Source organism: Triturus cristatus, chromosome 6, assembly GCF_964204655.1.
Source record: "Triturus cristatus chromosome 6, aTriCri1.1, whole genome shotgun sequence".
NCBI lineage: Eukaryota > Metazoa > Chordata > Amphibia > Caudata > Salamandridae > Triturus > Triturus cristatus.
This window is the reverse complement of record NC_140589.1, coordinates 1,546,071,315-1,546,094,965: the sequence shown is the minus strand read 5'-3', so window position 1 is coordinate 1,546,094,965 and position 23,651 is coordinate 1,546,071,315. Positions and strand designations below refer to the sequence as shown.

Sequence of the window (23,651 nt, the reverse complement as noted above, 5' to 3'; positions counted from 1 at the left end):
GAGACTCCTGATAATACTCATGTCACTGAAGTTCCTTCTCTTTACTTTCATGCCCTGAAGATACAGCTCACCCTTGCAGTCGTGGGCGACATGACTCGGGGGCGGGGGTGACTCAGGGGGATAATTTAATAAAAATTTCAAACAATACAACTTAACTTCGACTCCTGCTCTCTCTCTGCTCACAGGAAGCAGAAGCAGGCAGCCTCCCTCTCCTCCCCTTAACAAATCACAACGCTGCAATGGCCGTCCGTACAGGCGTCTATGGGGAGGCCGTTTTCTCCATGCAGACTGCATTAAAACAGGAGAGTGCTCATGATTGGTTTGGTCAGCCCTGGGGCCGACCAAACAGTCAGCGCCCATAACATTGGGCTAGCCATTCCTCCCCGATCCGCCCACCCTCCCGCCCCAACCAAACCCTTATTCTGCTTTCTCGCAGTGCAAGAAATATAAAATGGTATTTATACCGTTTTATGTTTCAGCTTCTTGCACTGCGAAAAAGCAGCGGAGCGACACTCCTCCGCTCACGTGGAGGAGCCACCCCTGCACCCTTGAATCTACAGGTGACTACCAAACTTCCTGGGAAGTTGCAGCAGGCATCCACCGTTGTACACAGAGTAGTACGAAGCGTCCCCTTTTGGTTGTCACTCAGAAGCCTCTCTGCAAGTGATGTCTTTGAGGATTGTATACAGCTTTGTACTTAATGTGTTTTGTATTGTGGTTAGAGACATGATTTGAATCCGGAAAAGCTGCAGGAATTCACACCAAATGTAACCCCTTAATTCATCTTCTAGTTATTATCTGTCCCATTGCCCTCTCACAAAGAAACACATATACATCCCTTCTATTTTCTCCTGCACTATCACCAAGCACAACTATCTGTCTGGTTCTCTAGCTCTCTGTATATCTGTGTATCCATTTATTACACCAACATTTCTTTCCCTATCTCCCCCTCTGCCTTTCTTTCTCTGTCTCTATACCCTTTTCTAACCTGCTGTGTACACCTCTCGTTCTCCCTATCACTTTTTTGTCCCTCTCTCTAGTTCTTCCTCTCCTTGGTGTCTCTCATTCTACCCAAGTACTTCACTTAGTCTCTCTCATTTCCCTCACTCTTTTACGATCTTTCTGTCCACAAATCCCACTCCTGTCTCCCCTGTGAGCTTTTTCTTCGTTTATTTTTTTTTATCTCCCATGCCCTTATTCCTCCTATTATTTTGTATTTCTCCTTGGAATTTTATTTAATTTCACTGTCTTTCAAACCTTCCCTTTTTCTTTAGTTTTGTGCTCTCCTGTCAGCCTCTATCACTTCCTTCTACCCTTGAAATCATGGGTACTATACCAAATGTTACATTCTGTTGTGTCCCCTTTATTGCTTTGCTGCAGACAGTAACAGAAAATCCTACTGTGTCTGGAGGCAGGATTAAAACCAAAGGAGAATCCACGTGTGGAGTTTCCCATACCATTCTATCCATTTGATGAAGGAAATTTCTCTTGTGGATTATACACCACATTTGGTACTACCTTCCAAAATGCCGTCAACCTCTAAACTGAGCCCTAAAACTGTGGAACCCTTTACCAGTTGTAGTGCTAGAGCACTCCCATGTATTGGGACTACGTGATGACCTTTGGGCTACCATTGTTTTAATTGACTTTTGGTAGGCTCTTCACGCCGGCTGTGAATCCCCCAGTATGGAGTGGGCTAAGATCCAGTGTTTGCAGCCGGTGACGTATTTTGTTTTTGAGTATTGACTTTGTGATGTGTGAGTGAGTGAGTATATGTGTCCATCCAAGTCTCCAGTGGTTAGAATCATCCGAGGTGTTTTCATTTTGATGTGTGAGTGTCTGGGTGCAGATCAAAGTCTTAAGTGATTGTAACATCCGATGTATTTAGTGCATATATCTTTCTGATTTCTTGCAGGACGTCCAGTATTATCTGCTTACGTTTCATTTCATTATCTGCTTGCATTTTATTTAATGTATATTCCATGCATTGTGTGTATATATATATATATGTGTGTGTGTGTGTGTGTGTGTGTGTGTGTGTGTGTGTGTGTGTGTGTCGAAGCTGGTGCCTCAGACATCGGTGGCAGAGTGCTTGGGACTCAGGCTGCGGTGATCTTTCAGCCGCATGGCAGGCGCTGCTTCGATTGTTTGACCGCAGCCCGGCGCTGCGTTGGTGTTTCATCTGCACAGCTTTGTTGCAGCAAGAAAAACAGGCCCTGAAGGTAGATGAGTGGATTTTATTGAGTTCTTTGCAGCAAAGAACACCTCCAAGGGCCTAGAACTGGAACCACTTGGAAGGTCAGAACTCCCAGTAGAGGAGTTCAGGGGGATACATATTAAAAAAAAAATATATATATATATATATATTACCTACTGGCGGTCGCCAGTAGGTAGTTATAGTTAGGACCACGTTTCCATAGGAAATCCGCAACATTCTATTTTGAATAACTTTGGCGCCGGTCCACGAATCCTCGCGAATTTTTCAAAATAGGTGGGGCGCTACGCTCCGCTCCTACCCTGAAAGTCTCGGGGGGATTCGTCAAGCGGGGGCTGAGATAAAAGTGGGGTCCCAAAACGCGTTTTTCCCATGCATTTTTCCATAGGACCTTTAGACACAGCTACAGCCCGAACGGCTGAACAGAATTACTTGAAATTTGGCAGAGAGGTAGCCATAAGGTCAAGGAAGTGCCTTTTGCAGGTCTGGTGTAAATCTGTTCAGTATTTCCGGAGAAAATAGCATTTAAAAGCATATATATATCTATATGCGCGCAGGGTGCGCGCACCGTGCGAGCACCGTGCGAGCACCCTAACGTGCGCGAGCGTAATTCTGATTGGTGGTTACATGTTAGTCAACGTTCGAATCGGTCGAAATCAGGAAGTGTCGGCCGCCATTTTGTTTGTTTTCAGTGCGAGAGTGAAAAAGGAAGGTGGCGAACGTGAAAAGGGGGCAGGGTAGAGAGTTCCTGACCCCCTAGCCTTTGTCAGGGGGTCCCTGAAGGACCCCGAAGGCAAAAAAAAAATTTTTTTTTAAAAAATCGCGGGGGTGCGCGCACAGTGCGCGCACCCTGAAAAACACCCAAAAAAAAAAATATTTTTTACAAAAAAAAAAATAATAATTCGCAGGGTGAAAACCCACAAAAAAAAAAATAATAATTTTTAATACGTAGTTTATTCTAAAATAAATATATAAAAAAAATAATACATAAATAAATTAGCATTTAAAAAACCGTACAAATTCACTGAAAAAACCATAGGTTTCACACACGTTATAGTTAGGAATTAGCATTTAAAAAAGCTTGCAAATTCACTTAAAAAACCATAGGTTTCACACATGTTATAGTTAGCTGGACATTTCACTCATAAAAAACCAATGAAATTCCCCCGTTATAGTTACTGCAGGCAACTATAACTCACGCGACCGCAATCCTCTGCTGATGACGTCAGATATTACATCACTGATGACATATGTGTCTTTCTGAAAAATAAATATTTGTAATATATGTATAGCTAAAGATTAATGGAAGAAGACATGGGTAAATAAGTGTCTAAATACAGTATTAGCATCAGCAGAGGATTACGGTCGCGTGAGTTATAGTTGCCTGCAGTAACTATAACGGGGGAATTTCATTGGTTTTTTATGAGTGAAATGTCCAGCTAACTATAACATGTGTGAAACCTATGGTTTTTTAAGTGAATATATATATATATATTCACTGAAAAAACCGTAGGTTTCACACATGTTATAGTTAGCGGAAATTTTACTGATAAAAAACCAATGAAATTCCCCCGTTATAGTTAGTGCAGGCAACTATAACTCACGCGACCGCAATCCTCTGCTGATGCTAATACTGTATTTAGACACTTATTTGCCCATGTCTTCTTCCATACATTTTTAGCTATACATATATTACAAATATTTTTTTTTCATAAAGACACATATGTCATCAGCAGAAGATTGCGGTCGCGTGAGTTATAGTTGCCTGCACTAACTATAACGGGGGAATTTCATTGGTTTTTTATCAGTAAAATTTCCGCTAACTATAACATGTGTGAAACCTATGGGTTTTTCAGTGAATTTGCAAGGTTTTTTAAATGCTAATTCCTAACTATAACGTGTGTGAAACCTATGGTTTTTTCAGTGAATTTGTACGGTTTTTAAATGCTAAGTTACTTTACGCCATTCGTGGCGTGCGCGCCCACTTAACGCAGTTCGTTCCGTGCGCGCGGTGCGCTTCGCGCACCGCGCGCCCACTTTACGCAGTTAGTGCCGTGCACGCACGGTGGGCACGCGGTGCGCTACGCGCACCGCGTGCCCACGTTACGCTAGATGGGCCATGTACGCACGATGCGCTTCGCGCACCGTGCGCACATGGAGGACATATGATGCACTTCGTTTTGAAAGGTAATATTTTAATTTTTTTTATACTTTATAAGCAATGCACAAATGGTGCCCTTCGGGCACCATTTGCACACGGGGTGGAGAGAGTGTGGATAATTTTTTTTTTATTATTATTTTTTTTAATATTTTAGTTTATCTCAGGTGTTATAAGCCATGCACAATTGGTGACCTTCGGGCACCAATTGCACACGGGGTGGAGAGAGTGTGGATAATTTTTTTTTTTTTTTTTTTTAAATTTACCGTAAATTTACCGTTAAGCGTAATCGGCGAAATTACCGAAAAAATAAAAATTCAGTTTTTGGCCTTGGGGGATCTTTGGGGACTCCCTCAACATGGCTATGTGTGTGGGAGCTGTCTAAACAGCCCCTTTACATGTTTTTGGGCTTTATATTTTAAAAATCACTCTCAGTGCGAGAGAGAAAATGGCGGCCGCCGCTTCCTGGTTTCGGCCGATTCGAATGTTTACTTAGATCTAAGAGCCAATCAGAATCGCGCTCGCGCACGCCACCGTACGGTAAGCGTACCGTAAGCGCACCGTAAGCTGGCTCAGATATATATATTGATTTAAAGGCTATTTTCTCAGAATCTACTGAACAGATTTACACCAAACCTACAAAAGGCACTTCCTTGACCTGAGGACTACCTCTCTGCCAAATTTCTAGTAATTCTGTTCAGCCGTTCGGGCTGTAGCCCTGTCTAAAGGTCCTATGGAAAAATGCATGGGAAAAACGCGTTTTGGGACCCCCCTTTTATCTCAGCCCCCGCTTGACGAATCCCCCCGAGACTTTCAGGGTAGGAGCGGAGCGTAGCGCCCCACCTATTTTGAAAAATTCGCGAGGATTCGTCGACCGGCGCCAAAGTTATTCAAAATAGAATGTTGCGGATTTCCTATGGAAACGTGGTCCTAACTATAACTACCTACTGGCGACCGCCAGTAGGTAATATATATATATATATATATATATATATTCACTGAAAAAATCATAGGTTTCACACATGTTATAGTTAGCGGAAATTTTACTGATAAAAAAACCAATGAAATTCCCCCGTTATAGTTAGTGCAGGCAACTATAACTCACGCGACCGCAATCCTCTGCTGATGCTAATACTGTATTTAGACACTTATTTGCCCATGTCTTCTTCCATACATTTTTAGCTATACATATATCACAAATATTTTTTTTTCATAAAGACACATATGTCATCAGCAGAAGATTGCGGTCGCGTGAGTTATAGTTGCCTGCACTAACTATAACGGGGGAATTTCATTGGTTTTTTATCAGTAAAATTTCCGCTAACTATAACATGTGTGAAACCTATGGTTTTTTCAGTGAATTTGCAAGGTTTTTTAAATGCTAATTCCTAACTATAACGTGTGTGAAACCTATGGTTTTTTCAGTGAATTTGTACGTTTTTTTAAATGCTAAGTTACTTTACGCCATTCGTGGCGTGCGCGCCCACTTAACGCAGTTCGTTCCGTGCGCGCACGGTGCGCTTCGCGCACCGTGCGCGCACAGTGAGCACGCGGTGCGCTTCGCGCACCGCGCGCCCACTTTACGCAGTTAGTCGCGCACCGTGCACACATGGAGGACATATGATGCACTTCGTTTTGAAAGGTAATATTTTAATTTTTCGTAAAACTTATAAGCCATGCACAAATGGTGCCCTTCGGGCTCCATTTGCACACGGGGTGGAGAGAGTGTGGATAATTTTTTTTTTATTATTTTTTTTTTTTATATTTTAGTTTAACTCATCTTTAATAAGCCATGCACAATTGGTGCCCTTCGGGCACCAATTGCACACGGGGTGGGGAGAGTGTGGATAATTTTTTTTTTTTTGTAATTTTTTACCGTACGCGTACGGTAAGCGTAATCGGCGAAATTAGCGAAAAAATAAAAATTCCGTTTTTGGCCTTGGGGGATCTTTGGTGACTCCCTCAACATTGCTATGTGTGTGGGAGCTGTCTAAACAGCCCCTTTACATGTTTTTGTGCTTTATATTTTAAACATCACTCTCAGTGCGAGAGAGAAAATGGCGGCCGCCGCTTCCTGGCTTCGGCCGATTCGAATGTTTACTAAGATCTAAGAGCCAATCAGAATCGCGCTCGCGCACGCCACCGTACGCGTACGGTAAGCGTACCGTAAGCGCACCGTAAGCTGGCTCAGATATATATATTGATTTAAAGGCTATTTTCTCAGAATCTACTGAACAGATTTACACCAAACCTACAAAAGGCACTTCCTTGACCTGAGGACTACCTCTCTGCCAAATTTCTAGTAATTCTGTTCAGCCGTTCGGGCTGTAGCCCTGTCTAAAGGTCCTATGGAAAAATGCATGGGAAAAACGCGTTTTGGGACCCCCCTTTTATCTCAGCCCCCGCCTGACGAATCCCCCCGAGACTTTCAGGGTAGGAGCGGAGCGTAGCGCCCCACCTATTTTGAAAAATTCGCGAGGATTCGTCGACCGGCGCCAAAGTTATTCAAAATAGAATGTTGCGGATTTCCTATGGAAACGTGGTCCTAACTATAACTACCTACTGGCGACCGCCAGTAGGTAATATATATATATATATATTTTTTTTTTTATATGTAAACTAAGGTTTTGAATACTATAGAGATACCAATACCAGTTAGAACAACCTATTCAGTAATTCCAAAATCTACATACGCATCCACTCATTCATCAACACTTCTATATAGTCACTCATACATGTACTCAGTCATCATATGTACTCATACACCTATACATCTTGTTATACACCTACACTCATACATGCGCGCACGGCAAGTCATGTGATTAAGAAACAACACTTTTCATTGGTTTATAGTAGTTTCAGTTCCAGAAACTTCCAACACCACACCCACTCCCCTCATTATTTCTTCTGATTCCCTGGGAGAAGGAGCTGAGCAGCTTTTCCAGTACTCCAGTACTTGAGAATGGCAGAGCAGCAGTCATCTTCTGGGAGTGAGCAGGAGACCCTTGTGCCACAGAGACAGAGGAAACAGAAAGACTCTTTTATATGGCAATTTTTTACATTTCCAGAGGGGCAGAAGAAGGTGAATGCTCCGAAAGTCACCTGCACTATTTGTGGTATTGTCTTATCAAGAGGAGATCCTAAAAAGAAATACTCTTTTAGTATCTTCACTATGATCAGGCACGTTAAAGGAGTACATCCTGTGGCTTATGCTCGAGCTGCTAGAGACAACCCTCCAGCAGCTCAGCCGAGCACATCCGCAGCAGCTCAGCCGAGCACATCCGCAGCAGCTCAGCCGAGCACTTCATCTGCGGCGGCAGCTTCACCTGCTTCTGTTCCTCTGGATACACCCTCTGTTCAAGAGGGTGCATATACGGTGCAATGCGTACAATGCTCTTCTCTCTTATGGTGACACCAGCATTCCCCTTATTGAGAGCAAGATACAGCAGCACACATGCGGCACCCCATAATTTTTTTCATTTTTTTGTTCCTCTGTTCCTCAATTAACACAATGGCTCTTTTTAGAGCCACCTAACATCTAAACTCTTAAATTTGATTTTTAATTCTATTTTTTTTATGATTTTTTTCCGCCGTGCGCGCACCTCGCGATTTTTTGAAAAAAAATAAAATGTTTTTTTCACCCTTCGGGGTCCTTCAGGGACCCCCTGACAAAAGCTAGGGGGTCAGGAACTCTGTACCCTGCCCCCTTTTCACGTTCTCCACCTTTCTTTTTCACTGTCACACACAAAATGGCAGACGACACTTCCTGATTTCGACCGATTCGAATGTTGACAGACATGTAACCACCAATCACAATTACGCTCGCGCACGTTAGGGTGCGCGCTTATAGATATTTATGTACTTTTAACTGCAATTTTCTCAGGAACTACTGAACAGATTGACACCATATATGCAAAAGGCACATCCCTGACCTGAGGACTACCTCTTTGCCAAATTTCAAGTAATTCTGTTCAGCCGTTCGGGCTGTACCTTCGACTAAAGGTCCTATGGGAAAATGCATGGGGAAAACGCGTTTTGGGACCCTTTTGTCTCAGCCCCCGCTTGACGAATCACCCCGAGACTTTCAGGGTAGGAGCTGAGCGGAGCGCCCCATTAGTTTTGAAAATTTCGCGAGGATTCGTCAACCGGCGCCAAAGTTATTCAAAATAGAATTTTGACGTTTCCTATGGAAACTCGGTCCTAACTGTAACTATCTACTGGCGACCGCCAGTAGATAATATATATATATATGTACACACACACACACATATACATTTGAATGTTGTTCATTTGACATCTGGGAAAGCATTTCTGTTGGAGTGAGTTACATAAATAAAAACCCCATGCCTTATTCTTTGATGTGTTTCATTTTATACAGTCAAATCCCTTTCCATGTTGTTTTTAGGTCTCGCCTGACCCAGCGCATGCGCTGGTCTGGCGAGACTTATTGAGAGGGCTCAAAAAACGTGCTACCAGGCCAGCCTAGAGCTACAGTGCATGCGCGCGGGCACGCGCGCCGCATTTTACCGCGATTATTTTCACTTTCGCGGTTGCAAGGCCGCTTTGATGTTTGATCGTGATCACTTTCACTTTCGCGGCTGCATGGCCGCTTGGCATAGCCAATAGGTCTCGCTTTTGGGACCTTATAAGTATTTAGTTATGCAACTGTTGCATGGCTAAACACTTATAAGGTCCCAAAGGCGAGACCTATTGGCTATGCCAATGCTTGTTTATTGTTTTTATTGCTTTAGTGTTTGAGCCTCTGTGTGGGAGGGCGGTCTTTTCTATTATCTGGGAGTCCAAAGCAATACACCAGTACACTGGTTAAGAGCTCTGTTTGAAACAGATGTCTCTAGTTGGCAGTGGCTTGCACCCAGTCCAAGTAAGGACCCTTATTCTAGTCAGTGTAAGGCATTACACACCCAAAATAACCCCTGCTCACCCCCTTGGTAGCTTGGCAGAAGCAGTCAGGCCTATCTCAGAGGCAATGTATAAAGCATATCTACCAACACACACAGTAACACAGTGAAAACACTAAAGAAAGGACACCATGCCAGTTTAGAAAAATAACCAATATTTACCCGAATAAATCAAGACCAAAACGACAAGAATCTAACATACACAAATCAAGATATCACTTTTAAAAGGTTCAAAATAGTTCAGTTCATAGGAAACTATGAATGTGTAACTTTTTTCACAAAGTACCTGGGATGCGTCAAAATCAAAGACGAAAACAGGTGCAGGGGAGGTGAGGCACCGGAAAAGCAAAGCGATGTGTCGGCTCCTTACTCCAAGGGGAGGTGATGCGTCAGTTCTTTACTGCAGCGCATGGGAGGCTATGCGTTGGTTCCTTAGTGTGAGGGGATGGGATGCGTCGGTTTCCAGACAAGCGGCCTCGGTTCCCTACTGCTCAGCAACGTTGATAAAGAACTTGGTGGACAGGAGTGACGCATCAAAAATCCGGACACTGGGTCGATGTGGTAGTTAAACAGACGCTGCATCGATTTTCCAACCGTAATCAGGTGATGCGTTGATTCCTTCAGCCGCACAGCAGGGCCTGTGTCGGAGTCGGAGCTGGTGCCTCAGACATCGGTGGCAGAGTGCTCAGGACTCAGGCTGCGGTGATCTTTCAGCCGCATGGCAGGCGCTGCTTCGATTGTTTGACCGCAGCACGGCGCTGCGTTGGTGTTTCATCTGCACAGCTTTGTTGCAGCAAGAAAAACAGGCTCTGAAGGTCTATGAGTGGATTTTCTTGAGTTCTTTGCAGCAAAGAACACTTCCAAGGGCCAAGAACTGGAATTGGCACCACTTGGCAGGTCAGAACTCCCAGTAGAGGAGTTCAGGGGGCTACAGATGAAGTCTATGATGGCCCTGAAACTTCTTAACAGGAGGTAAGCACACAGAAGCCCTTGGAGAACCTTGGCAAGCAGGATACAGAAAGCAAAGTCCAGTCCTTTCACTGCCCAAGACAGATTAGCAAGAAGTAGGCCAGCATAACACAGCAACAAGCAGAGTGGTAGATCCCCTCCTACAGCTTCTCCATCTCTTTTTCTTAGCAGAATCTCATCTTAGTCCAGAAGTGTTCTAAAGTTATGGTGTCACAGCTCCAGTACTTATACCAGTTTCTGCCTTTGAAGTAGGCAAACTTCAAAGGAAACTATAGTACACAAGGCCCTGCCTTTCCCTGACCACTCTCAAGGCACACTACAGGGGGGTGGAGACAGCTTTGTCTAAGGACAGGCACAGACAAAGCTGTGGAGGTGTCAGTGACAACTCCTCCCACCACTCTAGCTCAGGAAGACCCATCAGCCTGGTGATGGGCCATCAGGATATGCAGGGCACACCTCAGCTCCCTTTGAGTGGCTGTCTAGAGTGAATACATAAATAGCCCAACTGTCAGCTTAACCAAACGTGGATTCCACAGGCAGGCAGAGGCACAGAATGGAAAAGCAAGAAAATTTCCACTTTCTAAATGTGGCATTTTCAAACATGCAATATAAAAACCAACTTCACTAAAAGATGAATTTTAAAATTGTGAGTACAGGAACCCCAAACCCCAAATTTTCATCTCTTCCCAATTGCCGGTACACTTGTAAGAGGTTCTAAGGCAGCTCCAATGATAACCTGTGGGAGAGATAGTCCATGCAAAGTGAAAAAAGTAAATTGGCAGTATTTCACTATCAAGACATGTAAAACACACCAGTACATGTCCTACCTTTCACATACACTGCACCCTACTCATGGGGCTACCTTGGGCCTCACTTAGGGGTGTGTAGTACATGCTTAATGTTCTCTTTGCTCATGGAATGTTTATTCTCCTATGTTCTTCCTTGCCTTGTGTGTTCTATGTTCTCTTCCAAGACAGTTGCTGTTGGCTTCTGTCGTGGAGAGTCCGTTCTTGTGTTTGCTCTGACTCATTAAACTACCCTACGTGAAGATATCGATCTATGCCTGCTTATTTACTACAATTTGGCGACGACTGGCTTTCAACCCATACGCTGCACTCTCAAGGCACACAGCGGTTCCTGCACAAGAGCGGAAGATCTTCACCCTCCACACCCACTCTTACCTGTTGGTGTCCACTTCCTCATCCAAGTCCTCATCGGACCAAGGCTTAATTTAACGACGTTTCGTCGGCGTTGAAGTGGTGAGTCTGACGTTCCTGACTTCATCGCTCGTTAAATTGCTTTGAAGTGCCTCGAGTCGCGCTGAGTGCGCTTTGGTGGTGTGTGCGAGGCTGAGCCAAGTCATTGTCGTCCCCGGCTGCAAGTTCCTGTGCATCGTTGTCTTCAGTCTCTTCTCTGTGCCGGGTGGTGTTGAAGTTGACGGTTGGTGCAGCGGAGCTTCGTTTCTCTTCGTGGCTGCACTCTGAATGATGACGTCGTAGAATCCTACAGCGCCGCTGTAGTGGAATCCTCGCTTCTTGGAATCCGGCGTTCTGTGTCAGGTCCTCGGGTGTTCTAACACTCTGACGCTTTGACGCGCTGACGCTCTCACGTCCTGAACGTGGCGGCCATCTTTGTTTACATCGTTGTTATCACTACGGACACGGACGTCTGTCTCCGATCCAGTGCAGTGTAACAGCAGCAATGCCTTGTGTATTGTGAAGAGACGGTCTGATCCGGTGCAGTGCTCTGATAACAGCGGCGATACACACGCCTTGTGTATTGTGAGGAGACACACAGGTACTGTTGTTCTTTTGGTGTGTGGGTACACTACGCCCACCATTCTCCTTCTGTCATTGATCTTCGTGCTCTGTACTAGTACAGTGGTGATACTCACGCAGGCTCTGTTACTCTTCCTGGGGGTATTTTGCTCCTCTTTCTTCAGTTTATTCCTGTGTGTGCGCATGGTTTGTTTTTAAATCAAAATGTCCAACGAAAATCCGTCGATAGTTCTTCCTCCAAGTTTTTTGGCCAGTCCTGGTCAACCCAGCATCTCGTGGGATGATTGGTTCCCAATGTTTGAGAACTATCTAGATGCTTTGGATGCACAAGAGTATTCCGCTAAAAGGAAGAAGGCCCTGTTATTGAGTTCTTTGGGCAAGGAAGGTCAACGCATTTTTCGATATTTACCACAAGCTCTACAGGCAAATGGCCAACCTGTCCCAGATGAGTATAAGGAAGCAATATGTCGCTTAGAAGTTCGATATGCCAAAGAAGAGAATTTGGTCATGAATAGGTATAGATTTTATACCAAGGGTCAAAAGATGGGTGAAACTATCGACAACTTTGTGGAAAGACTTAGAGAAATGTCTGTCAAGTGTAAGTTTGGCAATATGACTGATGAGCTCATTAGAGATCAACTTATTGTACAATGTAACAATAAGAAAGTTCAGGAGCGTCTTTGGGCGGCTAAAAACCCTAACTTACAAACTGCTATTGAATTAGCTAAAATTGTAGAAGATTCACAAGGGTATATGAAAGAATTGGAGAAAAAGCCGTCTAGTGATGTTAATGAGATCTCGACCCAAGAGTATTCAGAACAAACTTTTGCTTCAGGTGAACTGTCTGATGTTGCTGCAGTTAAGAACAAAAATGTCTTTAAAAAGAACTTTACTTCCAAACCGCTAAATACACAAAAGTTGTCTTCACCTCGCATGTGTAACAGATGTGGTAGCTCTGTTCATTCCTCTGACTCAAAATTTTGTTTTGCAGCTAAACAAGAGTGTATTAAGTGTGGTAAAATGGGCCATTATGCCAGAGTTTGTCGTGGCAAACCTCGCTCTTCTGTCACCACTGTTGAGGACTCTATTCTATTTGATGAGGAGGGTCATAAAATTTTGGTTATTGATGAGGACTCTGCAGGGAAAGTTGACGATAGGCGTAAAGTTAGGCCTAAAGCTCTTTTCACCATTGATAGTAAAGAAGTGTACTTAAGGGTGGATACAGGTTCTAGGTACACTATCATTCCTTACGAACTTTTCAGGGACAAATGGGGTTCTAGGTGTCTTTTACCCAAGGACATCTCCCCGGGTGGTTATCAAGGTGAGACTATTGACATTGTGGGGTATTTCACAGCGGACATTATTTTTTCTTACAGGAAAATACATGGCAAGGTTTATGTGTCGAAGATTGGTCCAGCTATACTTGGGTGGATTCATCAGTATGACTTAGGGATAATTGTCAATCCCCGTGCTTCTCCACAAGTAATGGTTGTTGAAGACAGTGGCTTACTGGATATCCTAGAGAAGGCCAACTTGGTATTCAGAGAGGGTTTGGGTCAGCTCAAGGGGTATTCCCATCGCATTGTCTTAAAAGAGAATTCTGTTCCAGTGCAACATAAAGCCAGGCACATTCCTATAGTTGTTAGGCAAGAAGTTAAGAGTATGATTGATGAGATGCTTGTTTCTGGGGTTATTGAACCTGTGGAGGCTTCACCTTGGGTTTCTCCCATTGTCGTTACAAAAAAAATCGGATGGCAAACTCCGTTTCTGTGTTGATTTGAGGTCATTGAATGACTGTGTGATTGCGGATACTTTTCCACTTCCTAACATTTCAGAACTGGTCACTACTCTGCATGGTGCTAGGGTGTTTTCTAAGTTGGATCTTAGAAGTGCTTATCACCAAATTAATCTTCACAAGGACTCTAAACACCTGACAGCTTTCATCACACCGTTTGGCACGTTTCAATTTACACGCTTGCCCTTTGGTCTCATTTTGGCTGCCAGTGTGTTTCAGAGGATGGTAACTGATCTTTTTGAAGGTGTGGGCAATACTGTGTTTTTTCAAGATGACATTTTGATTTTTGGCGATTCTGAACAGCAACACAATGTCACTCTCAGGTTGGTTTTGGACAGACTTTTGTCAGCCGGGCTGACGTTGCGTAGGGACAAGTGCAAGTTTTTGACTGAACAGATAGATTATCTGGGATACACTATTAGTGCGAGTGGTGTACGTCCGAAACAGGACTTATGTCGTGCTATTCACTCTGCTCCTAGGCCTCAGGACAAAGATCAGTTGCGTTCCTTTATGGGACTTATTGAATATTACTCTAAGTTTGTGAAAAAAAATTCTGATAAGACTGTGTCTATGAGGTCACTCCTCAAGAGAGGTGTTAGTTTTGCTTGGTCTTCCCAGTTGCAAGAGTCTTTTGAGGCCATCAAAAGCGAGATTTGCGATGCAAAAGTGCTTACTCCTTTTGACATTAAAAAGACTTCTGTGGTGACCGTGGATGCCAGTGCTACTGGTTTGGGGGCTATGCTATCTCAAGTTTATGATCAATCTGAGTGTACAGTGGCTTTTGCCTCTAGAACCTTAACTGATGCGGAAAAAAATTATTCGGTAATTGAGAGGGAGGCTCTAGCTGCTGCTTGGGCGGTGGAACACTTTAGAACTTATTTGTGGGGTTTGAAGTTTGTGCTGAAAACGGATCATAAGCCTCTCATAAAAGTTCTCTCTCCCGGGGGCACGGGCAAAGGCTCTGCGAGACTGGCTAGGCTTGCTTCTAAGCTTCAAGAATTTCAATACTCTGTTCAACATATCCAGGGATGGAAGAACACTCAAGCCGATTGCCTGTCAAGGTTATCTTTAGATTGGAGGTCAGTTCTTAATCCTTCCACTTCTACCACCACTAATGATATTGCGGTAGCTTCAGTGGAAGATGCTGTGTTTGTTGGTGAAGGGGTTTTTCAAGCTTGTGATTGGGAGAGAGAGATGGCTGTGGATGCAACGTTGCAGGAGGTTATCAAACTTATTTCGCTTGGCTCCAGAAGGGAGAGTGCGGTGTCGGTTTCTGTGCGTCCTTTTCTCAAGGTTTTGGATGATCTTTCCCTTGTTGGGGACAATCTTATTGCAAAAGGGGAAAGGTTCATACCTCCTTGTGGTCTTAGGAGCAAACTGTTGGCCTTGGCACATGAGGGGCATTTGGGTCAAACTCTCACTCAACGTCGTCTTAAAGACAATTTCTGGTGGCCTGGTATGGATTCTCAAGTTGTGGATTGGGTGGAGAATTGTCCGACATGTAGAGAGGGGGAAAAGAGACTCAAGGTTTGTCCCGGTACTTCGCAGGGGCATCTACCTAATCCAGGTTCACCGTGGCACACCATTTGTTTGGATTTTATTGGTCCCATGGGTGAGTTACATGAGAGAGACAGATTTGCCATAGTGGTGGTGGACGTTTTTTCAAAATGGTTAGTTGTGGAATTTACCAACAATATCACTACTGACACCACTATCAGATTTTTAGGAAATTTGTTCAAGGATGAGGGTCTTCCTTCTATAATCATTACTGATAATGGTACACAACTAATCTCTTCTGATATGCAATCTTTTCTCATGGGTTGTGGGATATCTCACCATCGCACATCTTTATACAACCCACAAGGCAATGGGATTTGTGAAAGGGCTAATAGGGTGGTAAAGGGCATCATACAGATGGCTTTTTCTGATGGTTCTATTGTACGGAAAATGGTCAATGAAATGTTGTGGGCATATCGCACTACACCTCTGGCTGATGGTTAGCTGTCTCCTTTTCAAATAATGAGGGGGCGGGTTCCTGGTTCTAAATTGATTCCTGCTTGGATGAAGAAGGTGGTTGCTGGTGAAAAGGATCTTGCTGCACTGCTGCCTACTTCTTCTGTGCAACCTTTTTGTGTGGGGGATTTAGTCAAGGTGAAAAGGGGCAGGATAATCAGAGGATTGTCGAAATTTCAGGGTCCTTTTACGGTTAAGAAGGTTTTGGATCACTGTGTCATTCTCAACAATGGGGAATGTTGGAATTTCAGGCGGGTAGCGTTGTATCGAAGAGGTACTTCTTTGGAAGGTCTTGGAGAATCTTCTGGAGTATCTTCTTCTTCTGAAGAAGGAAGCAGTGGGTATCTTTTGGCTTCTCTGCCTTTGGAGTCTCACTCTGCTGATGCTGCACCTCTGGTGGTTGGGGGTGCTGGGGATTCGTCAACATCTAATCCTATTCCCCTACCCGTGCCTTTGGTCTCTAATCGCACCCCACGTTTTAGAAGGGCTCCAACCTACTTGCAAGATTTTGTGTGTTGATGTGTTTTTTTTTTTTTGTTTGTTTTGTTTATTTGTTTTCTTTAGAAGGGAAGAAGATGTGTAGTACATGCTTAATGTTCTCTTTGCTCATGGAATGTTTATTCTCCTATGTTCTTCCTTGCCTTGTGTGTTCTATGTTCTCTTCCAAGACAGTTGCTGTTGGCTTCTGTCGTGGAGAGTCCGTTCTTGTGTTTGCTCTGACTCATTAAACTACCCTACGTGAAGATATCGATCTATGCCTGCTTATTTACTACAGGGTGCCATACATGTAGAAAAAGGGAAGGTTTGGGCCTTCAAGTGGGTGCATTTGCCAGGTCGACATGGCAGTTTAAAACTGCACACACAGACACTGTAGTGGCAGATTTGAGAATTTGTTGCAGGGCTACTCATGTGGTCGGCACAATCAGTGCTGCAGGCCCATTAGTAGCATTTGATTTACAGGTCCTGGACACACAAAGTGCCCTTTACTAGGGACTTACCAGTAAATCAAATATGCCAATCATGAACAACCAATCACAATTGCAATTTACATAGGGAGCACTTGCACGTTAGCAATCATCAGCAGAGGTAAAGTGCCCAGGAGTTCTAAAACGAGCAAAAACGAAATGCAGTACACAGTTAAAAACATGAGGTCAGAAGCAAAAAAACAGTGGAAAAACATGCCAAAGATGCAAGCTTGCTTTTTCCTACATAAGGAAATGGCTCCCAAGAAAAAAAAGTTTAATTCGATATTACCCAAGCAGCCTACAGCAGTAGGAACAATGTAATACCAAACCAGGACGTAGCATGTTTTATACAGAACCATTATCAAACCATTTATCCTAGAAGGGACACTCCAGTAAAAAAAGACCACCACCCACTCAGAAGGTGCAAACCAACCCTAACACCCATACACATTCCCGGACGATATAGATATAAATAGAAGCAAGAAAGATGCCGCTGCACTCCAGTATCTTGTAACTTGCATGACTGTATTGCAACAACAAACAACAACTTGCATGACTGTATTGCAACAACAAACACCAACACGGTTCGACTCTGAACGAGTCTTGCTCACGGTTAGTGAGTCCTTTCTCCATCTCACTTTATAAGTCATCTTGTCCTGCTGACAAGTAGGCATTATGGGACTCATACTAACATAAATTTAAAAACACGTGCTCACACCACAATTTACACACTTTATTGTGTGGGAAAACAAAAGCGCATTAACATATATTTGATTTTAAAGACTAGGCAAGAGATAAAGTTAAATCGTTGTCAGCAGGATGGGATGACTCATAAGGTGAGATCGTGAAAGGACTCACTAACAGTGAGCAAGACTCGTTCAGAGTCGAAACGCTTTGTTGGTTTTTTTGCAATAAAGTTGTGCAAGTTACGAGATACTGGAGTGCAGCGGCATCTTTTTGTTTGAGATGTTACAGAAGGTTCGGTCCACTCCCACTGCCTGCACTGGCATTTGAGGTGCTTCGTGACCCACTTGACCGCCTTGTGTTTTGGATATATATTAATACGCACACTCAACATCCCGATCCTAATTGACACCCACCATTTCTGCATACACACTATTTTCCTAGCGCAAATCTACCTTTTCTCTGCACTTCCTCCTTTCATCCCAAAACTTCCAGATTTAAATGGGCTAACAGAGCTACCTTTCAAGCTTCTCCCAGTGTATCCATTCATCCAACTAACTAGTGCTTAAATTACTCATACCACATTGACGACTCACAGCCATCTTGGTCAATCCACTTCTGTCACAAAACTGGAGAAAATGCATGATGTTTTTCAAGAGCACAAGAATAACCCAATTACCTACAAAAAAGAAGAAGAAAAGGCAAAAAAGCTAATCTACTACCAAACCCCCAGTAACCTTGAGCACCGGATAAGCATCCTACTCACTGCATAGCACTACAATTCCTCGACAGTGGTACTAAGTGCTATATAAATGCAATTACAGTTATCACTAATAACAATTGTAATACTTATAATGTTGATTAACAGACTCCATCACAGCCTGAAGACCCATACAACAAGGTCTGCAGCTTGAAGTGGAGCAAATAATAATAATAGCAGCACACGAATGACAAATGTGTCTATGGGGTAAAATCATAAGCGTTGTTAATACCTAACTCAAAAGTAATTATTTTAATGACACTGAAAGAACAACAAGTTGAGTAAGCCCAATGGGATTTAAATCTATGCTATACAAGACCCTGATCTCCACTCGGCATGCTAAACTAGCTTAAAGACTTTTTCTAATTTTATCATCTGTTGTTAGCCAACACGTTTTAATTTTATCAAATGTATATGTATATAATACTTATTTTTAAGAGCTTTTAGCCAGCCCTCTTCATCCATGACTTGTTTAGGCGTCATTCGTATTTTTCTCACCATCCATTACGGCATAGAGCATTGCGGCGGTAGGTCAGATCACTTTAGCCGACTTTAGCTAACTTCACTTTGAGTGATGGAATTTAACAATTACCCAGCCAAAGCTTAACATGAGATTTGATTCAGGAAATAATTCCAGGATGTCTACCTATCTCATTAACCATAAATGTCCAGTTTAATGCTTCTCTTCAGACAGTAGGGTCCGTGCCAACACTTTTGGCAGCTGAGTGATACAGAATTATTTGGCTATGTCCAGGATCAGACAAATTGAAAGTCATGGGAACCTCTGAGAAATTTAACCTACGGGATAGGCACCTGGCAACATTACAACTAGGCCAAATCTATGTGGAACAGTGTAGGCCATGTTTTGTTCATGTGCTTTTAATGAACAGGATGTGTAGCCCGACATCTTAAAACGGTTACCTGCACCTTTCTAAAACCCTGCATCATTAGTTGAATATGCACCACTAAACACTTTACATTTGTGTTCTTAAAAAATGAGGAATATTCATATTGTAAACCATTTGAAACTGAACAGATTCACAGTGTCTTATAACTGAGACGTTCTCAAAGCCCGCATTGGATGCATCTATCCTGAGATGCAACATGCAGAGCTACTAATGTAAGTGGCAGTGAATTAAAGAGTGATCAACTTAAATGAGTGATATACAGAAGGAACCACTGAAGTTTAATATTGGCACAGTATTTTAGGACATTGCCTGGATCCCTAGTCTGGCTACCCTACCTTAATGATCACTGAGTTGAATGTGGTTGATAGATGTCAGGATGAACCACTAAAGTTAGTAAATAAACCAGGGCTCAATCGCCTGGTATATGAGGCACAGAGCAGACAAGCTTAACTTAGGCAATGTGTGAAGTATTTATGTAGTACTAACACAGTAAAAAGTAAAAACACCAAAACCTCCAAAACAAATTAGAAAATAGAGTAAAACGGAATACACAAAATGACAAACATATAATAACGGGAACTGGAGATATGAATTTTTTAAGATTTAAAGAAAAAGAGAGCATAAAAAAAAGCACAAAGTGCCAATGGTAGTCAAGGATCTCAGTACACCTGGACCTAGGCACAATTTCAGGTCAACCACGATGGAGTGCGGGTCAGATCCACCAACCAGGTTCATCATCGTGGTCAAAACTTTTCCTTTCTACCTCAGTCTTTCAAGTCCCAATCAATTATAGTTTACACGTCTAAGGGTTCCAGGACCTCAGCGGAAGGTACTTGGAGACTCTCCAGGTATCAGGCAGAGGCCAACAGCAAAATCCAGTGCAAGTTCAGTTACCACAACTCAATTGAGTACTTTAGAAAAAAGGCCATTAGTAGAATATGATGGCCCTGCCACGCAGCAGGTCAGCCAACTGACCCTTGGAATTAACCAATTTGTCATAAGTACAAGGGGAGAAGATCTAGTCCTTCCGGGCTCCACTCAGGTCGGAGACAACAGGTTCAATCCTCTTCTGGTCTCCTGCAAGTCCAGAGGTGTTCTGAAGTGGTTGTCACATTTATGCCTGGCACCAGCTAGTGGGTGGCAGCAACTCCAGGGTATTTTAGTAGTTCTTGTTTGCCTTACTAGAAACTGGCCCAAAAGCATTTTCGTAGTACCTAGAACAGTAATAAAGTCGAAATGCAAAACAATAAAAATCCCAAAATAAATTAGAATAATTGATTACAATGTAATAAACAAAATGATACCAAATCCAATAAGGGGAATAGGAGATATGATTTTTAAGTAGCAATCACACAAAGAAGCTCCTGTTCCTCCTCCTCACTTTTCTAAAGTAACTTCTCTTTAAAACTTGGAAACAATTTAATATTAAATTGGATTTTTGTAAATTTGGTGTCATTTTCTTTATTACATTTTACTCAATTAATCTAATTTATTTTGTTCAACTCCCGTCATCCCATGCAAAGAACTTCAGACAACTGAATTACCATGAACAGCCTAGTCTCCGTCTCCTGATTCCACACACTCAAGATGCTCAAAAAGATCTTCAAATGGCTCCACGCGAAACACTCGCAGATCCATTTTGCAAGCCGGACTACGGCAATGCACTCTACGCTAAAATCAAAACTCAACTGACCAGAAGACTCCAGATCATACAAAAACTCAGCAGCAGGCTCACCCTCAACCTACCGCCCCACACTCAGTCCCTCAAAGTGCTCACTCTGAAAGTATCAATGATTTGAGTAACTAGAGGAACACCTAATCTCCCAACTAAATGCACCTTGGCGCGTGTGACACATATCAGTCTAACATAAACATATTAGATTGTCCACTATTTCACGTACATAGGTCCTGATGAAAGCCAGTAGATTTAATAACCAGGCTCAAACATGTAGACCTCACAGGATATTGGAGACCTAAATTTCATCCCTACATATATCCGCTCTCTCTCTGTTTTTTAACCCTGCCAAGGGCCCATTATTAAACTTCTTTACTTTTCCGGGACCCATTGGACAGTTTTTAAACCCACGCTTACCCACTTCACTGCACTCTCACCTCACGAAAAACCTGCTCCGCTGTAGTCAGGCGTCACAGCACACCCGAGGTGCACTCGGCGCCTTGGGTGGGATCCGATGATGAAGCATGTCACCATCTAGATTGGTGGGTGAGGGTCTTCATAAAAAAACAAGTGTTTTTTCTCTCAGACATTGGTCTCTAGCTCCCACCCAATAGCTAGTTCTCATTGATATTTATCTACAGCACTAGGGGAAGTGACCTAGCGCACACTATCTCCTCTCTCTCTCCCTTGATTATATTGACCTGTGTAATGAACCATTAATGGGGAAATGTACCCTATGCAATTAATTGAGAGCTGCATTACAACCCATTCATGGAGAGCTGTACTGTATGCAGTTCACGAGGAGCCCAATTTGAAACTATTAATGTGAAGATGCGCTGTCAAGGGAGAGCTGTACTACAGTCCAATAATGGAGAGCTGTGTTACACAGCATTAGTGGTAACCCGCACTGAATGAATTACCAACCATTTGAGGACAGTTGTGCTGTTTATCGTTATATAAAGGGAACTGCTTCGCAAACCATTCAAGGAGAGCTGTGCTGTATATTATTATTAAGGCTTTCAGTTTTTACTGATTTTTACAGATGAAGAAGACTGACAAAAAACAGTCTATTTTCTGTCTGTATTTATTTTTAAAAGCGGAAAAATACAGAACAGCGTGCTTCTTGTGAGTGGTTCTCCTTGTTATTCTTCATGAATTCAGGACCAACTGCTAAGTAGATAGACACCTAGGGGATTTAAAAACAGTACGAGATTCCCTTCAATATAGGCATATGTTAACACATATTTGTACATAATGTTGATATTTACATGTTGGTATAGTGTTTTGTTATTTTTGAAGCTTAACCCCTTCGCTGCGGTGGGAATTCCGCCGCAGCGCTGGGGGGTGTGGGGGGGCAGCGCGGTGGCGCTGTGCTCATGACGGAGCCACTCCGTCATGAGCCACGGTTGAGCTGTGCTCATGACGGAGTGGTTCCGTCATGACTCCGCCCAGTTGCATTGTCCCCCCGCACAGGCGGGGAAACAGCGCCGCGTGGGCGGAGCGGCCGCCAACGGTCGTGGCATGACGGAACCGCTCCGTCATGAGCACACGGCAACCGTGGCTCATGACGGAGTGGTTCCGTCATGAGCGGGGAAGGGGTTAATTTGCTAAAATGTGACAGGCATCAAAGTAAGAGTGCATGTTTATCAGTTAAATAAATGTGGAAATATACCATTTTACGACTCCGTTTATTCTCAAAACATAAAATAAACATGGATAAACAACAATAAAATGGTCAAAAGAATAAATATGGATAAATGCAGATGGAAATGTTCAAAAAAGAAATGCTATAAAACCGGGAGCCCGAATTATTATACAAAAAAGAACTGCAAAACAAACCATGCATGTCGTGCTGTCAACTGACTTCACCGAGAGCTGCACTGCAAACATTCCATGGAGTGGTACTTTGAATGCAATTCATACAGTGCATTGTATGCAGTCAACACTTTCTGTGGGCTTGACCTGTTTACAGTTCACAGGAAGCCACAGTGCATACAATTAATGAAGGCTTGAAGTGCACACAAATAACAAAGACTTGCATTGTGTTTTATTCACGGAGAATTGTGTTGCACACAACGAATGCGCTGATGTATGGTATTAGAAAAATACTACGAATTATTCTGAAGAGCTTAAAACAAGCCTGTTTTGCAGTTGTATATAGCGCGAGCCAGTCTCGAAGGCTTCGGTGCACTTTACAAGAAAGCCAGATTGCATTATCGTATCCTTTTTTGACACGGGGAGTTTGGGTGACCGGCCCAGGATCGAGGGATGTGGGGCCGGGATTCGACCCTGGCTCCCCAGTCCCCGGGCCACTTTTTCGTATTCGCACTCTTATGGAAAAGCAGTAAAATAAACATTTCGCCGGGCTCAACAACTATAAAGCTGCGCCACCGTGCGTCACGGTCTGCGTCACCACTGCAAAATATTTTAATATATCAATACATTTTCCAACACGTTGCTTGCTTCTCTGAAAAACTTGCAACTGGTATAGTTCAACAGGAAAAAAGATGCATTACTGACAGAAAAACGAAACGTCCCTCATGTTTGCAGTGACTGCACCTTCTAAGAAGCCCCTGCAGTTAAAAAACACTGGAGGCCACGTCATCGCGATTTGCGCAGCAACAGTCTCGTTTCCTACGAGAGGGCGGAGTGGCCCCAATGTATGCGACTGTTCGCCTGTGAGGTGAAGAGATGAGGGATGTAAAATAACGTTTGCAAAATAGTACCCGGGCCATGCTAAAAGCGTAATAATCTCTGGCCTCAGGGGCACCCCACAGTGTTTTACTTGATAGCGCTCATTTGTCTCAGTTTA

At 43.3% G+C, this 23,651-nt stretch overlaps 1 protein-coding gene across 1 annotated transcript in view; it reads right to left on the bottom strand.

Moving 5' to 3' along the window:
- The window catches only part of MACROD2 (mono-ADP ribosylhydrolase 2), a 2,183,495-nt gene that overhangs the window by 651,798 nt on the left and 1,508,046 nt on the right, over positions 1 to 23,651 (bottom strand). The gene's annotated exons all lie outside the window — the stretch shown is intronic.